This window comes from Callithrix jacchus, chromosome 2 (genome assembly GCF_049354715.1).
Source record: "Callithrix jacchus isolate 240 chromosome 2, calJac240_pri, whole genome shotgun sequence".
In the NCBI taxonomy this organism is placed as follows: Eukaryota; Metazoa; Chordata; class Mammalia; order Primates; family Cebidae; genus Callithrix; species Callithrix jacchus.
In genome coordinates this window covers 76,633,216-76,641,960 of record NC_133503.1, presented here as the reverse complement: position 1 = coordinate 76,641,960, position 8,745 = coordinate 76,633,216, and the positions used below count along the sequence as shown (strand labels likewise).

General features: G+C 52.6%; 1 protein-coding gene across 1 annotated transcript in view; it reads right to left on the bottom strand.

Annotated features, from left to right (window-relative positions):
• The window catches only part of LOC108590573 (uncharacterized), a 68,638-nt gene continuing 59,893 nt past the window's right edge, over positions 1 to 8,745 (bottom strand). Inside the window, exons 8-9 of the mRNA XM_078365981.1 lie at positions 3,428 to 3,697; positions 1 to 2,476 (exon numbers count right to left, since the gene is read on the bottom strand). The gene's annotated coding sequence lies outside the window, so the exon portion shown is untranslated. The remainder of the gene's footprint in view (positions 2,477 to 3,427; positions 3,698 to 8,745) is intronic.

Genomic DNA, 8,745 nt, shown 5'->3' with positions numbered 1-8,745 from the left:
CAAAAGGTCAATAATATTTTAATAAATAATATACCTGCAGCATTTATTTATTGTATTTTGTTATATAAGAAGCACCTTCAGGCCAGGCACAGTGGCTCATGCTTGTAATCCAAGAGGCTGAGGAGGGTGGATCATGAGGTCAGAAGTTCAAGGCAAGTGCGGACAAAATGATGAAACCCTATCTCTACTTAAAATACAAAATATTAGCTCAGCATGGTAGTGGACATGTGTAAGCCTAGCTACTTGGGAAGCTGCAGCAGGAGAACTGCTTGAGCCCAGGAGGTGGAGGTTGCACTGAGCCAAGATCATGCCACTGCACTTCAGCCTGGGCAACAGAGTGAGACTCTTTCTCAAAAAAAAAAAAAAAAAAAAAAAGGCATTTAAAACATTTAATAGCACTAAAAGCATTCTTAAATAATTTCACAGATGAGAATTGTGAGTTTCAGATTGGGGAATCATTTATCTATAGTCACAGTTAATAAGATGCATGACATGATTGCTTGCATGTAGTTAGTTCACATATTTAATTAAAATACCTGGGATTAGAGGTTATTAATAAATTTTCAAGTATTTTAGAATCATCGGTGAGTAGTCACATTTACCATCTCGTGGTAGAATGGTCAGGATATTTACACCACACCTATGTCATGTCCTCATGGTAAGGGTTGTCATGTATTAAGAGTGTGTATGCATCTGTGTGGATAAGTCATATGTCAAGTCAGCCTGGAGAATACTTGACTGGGCCTCAAGCAGATCTTGAAGATTTAATATACAGAGCTACCTTTTCCCAGTGGAAAGAAATGTAGTCCTTGACCATCGCCTGTGGGCATTGCCAGAGATGGTGCAGGCTGAACAAGAATACCCACCATGTGTCCAAGAACCAGTGTCCTTCAAGGGTGTTTCTGTGGACTTCAGGGAGAGTGTGTCCTGCAGAGGAAGTGGCACAGAGGTATGATGCCAGAGAACCACAGTCATCTCTGTATGGGGTGTCTGAGGGTGACACTTTCCACACTCAAGTATCTAATACAAAGCCATCTAGAATACTTTCTCCACATTCCACCCTGCCTGTATCTTGATTCCTAGACTTCCATGGCACTACTTACGTGTGAACGAAGGAAATTTGTTTATTCATGTATTTACGTACTCATTCACTGACTGTGCAGTGATGAGGGGGCACTAGCTCTGGGAAAAAACTTGGAGGAGGGAGAATGTAGTTCAGGGTTAAGGCTCAGGAATAGAAGAGACTGGGAAGCTGAGGACCAGGAGAAAGGAAAAGCTCTGCTCAGCCTCCCCTGGTGATGCTATACTCAGCAGGGGCTGGCAGGACCTGTAGGTTTGTGACTGAAGGGGAGGATTACTCCAGCCACATATGGAAGTCTGGCAAATAATGTGTGGGCTTCACCAGGATGGAGGGTGTCTGAGAGCAGCAAAAGAAGCAGCGCACCTGTTGTCTCATGTTGGAGCTTCTTGCTCCCAAATTCTTCTGTCCCAGTGAACAGAATAGGACCACCCTTCCCACATGTTGAATTCCTCCCTCTTTGCAAGGAGGGCTCTTCTTGCAAATTGCTTCTTCTCCAGTTAGCCACACAAGCCCCACTCTGGGCATAGAGTGTGTGAAACCTGCCCCTGGATCTGGTGCTAGGAAGGAGACCCCAGGAAAGAGTGTGACATGGACACTCAGAGACTCTGGGAGGGACAACAGCTGAGAGGGTGAATGCCAGAAGATAGGACAGTGACCATGGTTGTCATTGACCATCAGGGACAGGCAGAGGCCCTCTGTGACTCCAGGGCCCAGATCTTCCCAGATTATCTTCTTGTCACTGATCTATGTCCTGGGTCTCCTCCTATGAGCCACAAAGGACAATCTCCTCTTACAGCTGTGCTCTCATTATCACACCTGGCCCCATACCTCTTCTTCAGACCAGGAGTGGCAGGGCTGAATCTTGGGGACCCAGCCACTTACTGCCCAGGTATAGGGCCAGCTTCTCAATGTTGCTGCTGCCTTGACTTGCTCCCATGAGACCTGCATATCCTCATCAACACAAGACCCTTCTCTGCCAGCTCTGGAGTCCCCAAACCAAAGCCAGCAGAACGAGGCAATGGCTCACATGATCACCCCCTTTGTAAGAGCATTCCACTTGACCCTAATGCAGGATACCTTTAAAAATGACACATCTGTGAACTGGGATCCCCATTACAGAAATCTAGTTTATGAACAACTTTTTGGGGATAAAACATGTTATGCCATAAGCTGCTTCCAACATGTGTGGCAGAGATGAGGTTCCCTGGACCCACATGCCCCAGAGAAAGGCCCAGGCACTCCTCCAACAGGTCTCACTCAGCAGCCACCTGGTAGCTGAACTGGGTCTCTGAGGAGGGGCCCCGAGGCTCAGTCCAGGGTCTTCTATATGACTTTGGGGTTTCTCCTGTGGGACTCATGCACATCTGAGACCTTCTGGACAAGGAAGGTTGAGCCCTGCAAAGGAAACAGAGTCATTCTTTAAGGGAGGGGCACAAGCTGGAGCTTATTTGCTTGATGCCCCTCTCCTACTCACTGTGAAGGCTGGTTTTTCTCTTCACAGGTCCTAAAATACCCACTGAAGTCTTCCCAAAGGACCAGAGGTGCCTGTGCTTCTTGCTCATCCAGAAGACTCAAGAAAGGGTCCCACTTCTACCCTTCCTATGGTAGGCAGATTCTAAAGAGTGGGTGAGCAGCTGCAGCCAGGTGAGGAACCAGCAGGCACCCCCACCAGTGGCCTGAAATGGCTGCCACAGGCACACAACTGAGCACCTTAGAGTATAGGCAAGGCTGGCACAGGGGTCCTTCAAGATGTCTTCAAAAGGTGCCAAGGTCTCTGAGTTCCTCAGAGCTCATCATGTCTGCATGTATCCATGGGCCTTGGAGCTACTGGAAAGCAGAAAAGAGGCTTTCTAGTTCCAAAGGGGAAAATAAGGCAGGACCCCAGACAACCCCCACATTGTCAAGATGAGAATTATGCTAGTCCAAGGCTGGAAGGCATGTGTGACTCAGAGTCCAGCCTCTGAAGCACATGGAGAGAGGGATGGCCACCAAGACCTGCCTATACTCCTCCCAGGATGGAGCACTGCCCACTTTGTCCACCCCATGGGCTGTTGGTGCTAAGGTTTCTACAGACCCTGTTCTTCCCACTTACTGTCAATCACCCCAAGGGGTTTCTGTGTTTGCATGAGCCTGTATTTCATGCCCTCATTTCACTGTAGACGTGGAGTGTAAGGTTAAGTCACCAATGTACCCATTTATTTCTGATAGTCAAAGTTGCAGCCCACATATGCCAAGGTAAACCACAGACATGCCATGAGGGGGGAGCCACATGCCAGGGAGGAAGCCCAGCCCTCAACACCTCAGGCTGCAGGAAGTGGGGTGAGGGGGCAGAGTTTGAAGACACACCTGGGGCATGCTGTGTGTAGGTCGCAGAAAGAGGCAGCAACTGGCTCCTGTGGCAGAGTATGGAACAGCCTCATGTTCCCAGCTTTTGTGGCCCCTGTCTATTGCCGATATGAGATCAGAGTGTGTAAGTGCCACTGCAGGGAACCTTGAGGGGCCTCAGGAGTTGTCTATGGTCAGAACCAAAATTTGTCTCTGCTTCGCCATCTCAACCACAGTTTTCTACAATGTTCATGGATGCTTCTCAGAGGGTTGCTCCTGGTCCATGTTGAGCTGCAGCCCAAAGAAGAAAGAAAATAAGAATAGTTAGGAAGGAGAGGAGAAAAGGAAAAGGACAGAGAGAACTAAGAGCAAATCCAACAGCAGGGAGGGCAGTGTTCTGTAATCTAGGCTCTTGTCTCAGTGCTAAGGGCCATGCACTCCCTTGGAGCTCCATGGCATCTGGGGTCTGGGGTTTTTGGAGGGATGGTCTGTGCACTCTGTTAGCACTAAGGCATTTGGGTGTCTGAGTGTTTGAGGGGAATACTCATAATGCCCCCTTCAGCATCTTCCAGGGACAAGCCCCATATAATCTGAGCCTTGAGATGTTTGTACAACATCTGGATGTCTGAGTTTTTGGAGGTAGAGGGTCCCCAGGCATAAACTTCAGGTGTCCCAGTCTTTCCTCTGCCATCAGAGTCCTATCGGGCTGCAGCTTTCTCTTGTAGCACCCGGATCCTGGGCCATGTTTTGGGGCTTGTGAGACCCTGGGACTCTGGCCCTCAACTCCCCCTCAGCACACACACCACTGCCTGAGGAATGTCCAAGATAACCATAGCCAGGTGCTAACAGTGCTCCCTTCAGCTTCTTGCAGGGACAAGCCACAGAAAACCTACCCTTGCTCTCTCTCTCCATGAAGCTTAGGAGAGAAGCTAGAGAAATGGCTTCCAAGAGTTGCCTGTTTTTCCTATCAGCAGTCTCTCTCTCCCCTCCCTCCCCCACTTTACCCCAATCCTCTCATCCTTTTTCTCCTTTTCCCACCTCCCTCTCAGCCTAAGCAGGTGGGCACCATGCCTGATGTGTGCCTGGCAGTGGTCCCATACCATCAAGCATATTTCTAGTTACCACTGGGTCACATCATGACCATCAGAATGGGGGATTTATGAGCTCATCCAGGCTTTGTGTCTGCACCAGGCCAAGGTGTTTCCAGAATGCCTCTCCCTCACCTCCTTCCATCACAAGAATGGACTGTCTGTTTTGGCTTTTCATAGATGCTATAAATTATAACCAATATGTGTGTGCATGTGCCCATGGACATGGCTTCACGGCTGGGCCTTCTTGCTCTGAATCACCTCATGGATCCTCAAAGAAAGGGGTTAGTGTGGCTCTTACCATGGCTCATCCTAGCTCCTGGCTATAAGAGGTGGATACCACATGGTGAGCTTCTTGGGAGCTGCATGGCAGCAGCAGGACAGTGTTCCTGTCTGCAAACATCCTGTATGGGGCTGGTGGCCGCCATGCCCACTAAAGGGAGAGGACAAGGCCAGCAGAGAGCCCATGAATTACAAGTTCAGAAAACCTCAAATGATGTGCAAAAAAACTGTCAAGGTTAAGAGAATTTTTCTATCACTTCTCTTCACAACTCAACATTTCTGATGGGGGTGATTTATGAGCTGAGGGAGCTGGCAGGGGGCTTGGGGGAGAGTGGGCAGGAGGGCAGTGTGCTTTGAACGTTCTAGAATTCCCGAGGCTCAGCACCAAACAGCCTCAGAACCAGGCTTTCAACTGACAATTAGGCAGGGAGCCAAAGTTTAAATTTGGAGAGAGATGCGTCCCTGAGGACACAGTTGCCTCCACATGGAGACACGATGGCTGGACCATCTCCTTCTCTCTCTGGCTCTCTCCTGCATTCACTGATTGTGTATGAATAGAAGTGAGCAATGTAGCCTCTGCATTGCTCTGGTCAGGCACTCTGCATTCATTCATACATCTGTCTACCCACTTCTCATCTGTATTGGCTTATTTTGCCACAGAGACCACACAAGGCCTCAGGCCCTGCCACAAGAGACTCAGATGGCCCCGATGGTGTCAGGGCTAAAAGACTTCACATGAGAGCAGGCCCAACTCCCAGATGTGGCTGGATGTAGCATGCACCTATGTTGGAAAGGCCAGGTTTGCACTCTAGGAAAGGCAGAGACATTGCCTTTGGCATTAAGATTCTTGCTGCTGGCCCCACCTGGCACAGCAAGAAGCACATGTTCATCTGTATGTTGCTGTAATCTTTGACACCTCCCTTCCTCTGAGGATTCTTCTATGATTTCCTGATCTCCAGAAGCACCCAGAACCCAAGAAGGCCCCAGTCAGATGCAACTTGGGCAGCCTGAGGTCTACCAACCTGGGGAAGGGTGGCCTCTCTGTCTTTGTGGGTGTTATAGCATCTTTAGGGTACCGTTTTTTGGCCAGAAACCTCTGCAGCTGGTGGCACCTCTGCCCAAGTTCTTGTCCTGTGTCCATGAAGAATGAGATACACAGAGAAGTGGAGGGTGAACAAAATGAAGATAAACTTTACTGAGTGTCAGGACAGCTCAGAGGAGGCCCCCAGAGGCAGCTGCTCTCTGTAGGCAGGTCCTCTCCTCCGGTTATCAGCTCTCAGCAGAGAGGTGGCCCTAGAGAGGGTGGCTCCTCTCTGTAAGAAGGTAGCTCCTCTCTGCAGCCAGTCATCCAGTCATCTCAGTTCTCTGCCCTGCTCTAAGCTTTGAGCTTTTATGGACCTGAGAGGTGAGGAAGTGCTTGCTGATTGGTCCATAGGGTATGGGCCTTCAGGAAGCCACATCACAAGTCCTCACTCCAGTCCCTACCTGGCCCCCAGTCTTCAGGCCCTCCATCTTGCAGGTGTGGCCTTATCAGGGACCCCCACACTTCCTGTCCATATCTGCCTCACCACTGCTGCCCATGGCACCCAGGCCGCTGGCACCAAGGGGCACCCTCAGGCCAGTGTCGAGGTCCCCCAACCCCCATCTCAGCCTGCCTCCCACACTTGTCACCCAAAGTCTGGAGAAGCCAAGGTGGCAGGGGCCAGCATGTCAATGTTGCCCCTAGCCTGGGGCTCCAACAGGGCCTGGACTCGACCTCAGCCCCTCCCCAAGATCTGAGTCAGCACCAACCAGGAAGTCTGGGAAGCCGCTCGGACCTGGGTGGCTCCAGCTATGCCTGGGGAACTCCAGCCATGCCAACTGGGAGGGAAGCAGTTCCCACCTGTCTCTGGCACTGCAGAGTGCACAGTGCTGGCCCATGCACCTTCTCTGCATCTTCCCGCAGTGGCAGTGAGCGAGGTGCAGGTGGCATGGTGGACCTGGCCAATCCTGCACAAACCCACCCCTCCCAGACCCGGTCCTCAGAATCCCGACTGCTCCTTGGCTGGTGCTTGGGAGCCCCTGGGGCAAGGCAGGGAGCAAGGCCGAGGCTACAGTAGCAGCTCAGGGCCTGGAGTGGAACCTGCCAGGCAGTGCGAGGGCAGAAGTGGTATAGTCAGCTGCTTGAAAACATGGGGCCCACTGCTGCCATCGTTGCTCCCACAGCCGCCCCTGCTGCCCTCTCTGCCACCTTGCAGCCTGGGGCAGTTCTCCAAGCCCTTGCTGGTCCAGGGCAGTGTCCAGGAAGGGGCCAATATCACCAAAAGTTCCCTGCTGTGGCAGGCGCTTTCCCAAGCCTGGCTGGCGACCCTGCCGGTAGCGCCTCTGGGAACCAACTGTGGACCAGACCCTGCCAGCCGCCACACTCTGACGTGGAATGGATCCTGGGGATGCAGCCTTGGGTGGCCCCTCACTGAGCCTTCACCGTGGGCACAGAAAACTGATGCACAGCAGGAAGCCTGCAGCTGCCACGTCGCTGGCCAGTCCAGGAAGTGGGGGCCACTCCCACTTCCCACCCCAGGCCACTGAAGCTCTGTCACCGCTCCGCCTTTGCATTTGGGGTGTGGACCCCACGCTGCTAGGACAGTCAAGGAACTGTCTTGGGCCCAGCTCCTCACTGGGGCCCCTCTGTGAAAGACCTTGCAGTTCCCCTTCCAGCGGTTGGGTGAGCCCAGCCAGGCCACACAGTAATGGCTCCCAGGGCGGAAGGCCCCAGGACTCTGCCTCAGCGCCTGCACCAGAGGACCCACAGCCTTCACCCTCACCTTGCTGCAGCCGGGGCCATGGCAGCTGCTGCTTTGGACAAGCCGCCACTGCCATTATGGGTGCTGGCAAGTCTCACTCCAAAGGAAGCAGGGACCAGGACCTGTGACTGCCCAGGCCTGCTTTGTGGAGTCCATGGGAAATCCTGTGCCTCCCAGAAAAGGGCACGGGCACCCTCCCACCAGTCCTTGAGTCAACTCCAGAGAGCAAGCATGGCAGTGGCTGGTGGCACTGTTCTGGAGTCCGGTGCCTACGCTGGTAGTTGGCCCTTTTCTTGGGGCAGCTGTGTATCCAGAGACTTCCATTTCCTCTTCTGCAAAATGAGGCAACACAGCACCCAGCTCTTAGATCCCTGGCAATGAATGAGTCCTTGATCGCCAAGCATGTCCCTGAGTCCACAGAGACCCCGGGAAGGAAGGCGAGAGGACAGGAAAGACAGCAGGAGGGAGCAGCGGTCTGTGCAGCCATCTGCCTTTTGTGGAATCAGAGACAGCACAGGCACAAAAAGCCAGGCCTGCAGCCTCCTACCCACCCGACCAGAACCATGCCCAGGACCACTTCAGGAGCATTTCTCTGGTCTGAGACAGAAAAGCAGTAGCTGTTGAAGCTCTGTCCAAGCTCGGGGGCCTGCGGCCTGACTGTGTTGAAGCATAGGCCCTACCCCTCCCAGCACACCCCTCCCAATGCTCCCCTCCCAGCACATTCCTCCCAGCACATCCTCTCCTAGCTCTTCCAGTGTACCTCTCCTAGCGCATCTTCTCCTAGACCCCTCCTAATGAACCCCACCCAGCACACCACCTCCCAACTCACCCCTTCCAGCAACCCCTCCCAGCACAACCTTCCCAACACACCCTACCCAGCCCTCTCCATTCACTGTCCCTCCCAGTGCACTCTTGCTGATTCAGGGCCCTGAGATCAGGGCATCTCCTGGCTTTCCTTGAGGAACCACCACCACAGAGTCAGAGGAAGAGGTGCAGTTGGCATGATGGTCCAGCCAATCCCGCATCAACATGCCCCTTCCAGGGCCTGTCCAGTGAATGCTGGCTGTGCCTTGTCCCAGTAATGTAGAGTGTGGGAATGTGCATGGTCATGTACAAGTGTGTGTGCAAGTGTGGGAGTGTGCAAGGGCATGTGCAGGTGCACAGGAGTGTGTGCGTGTGTGGCAGC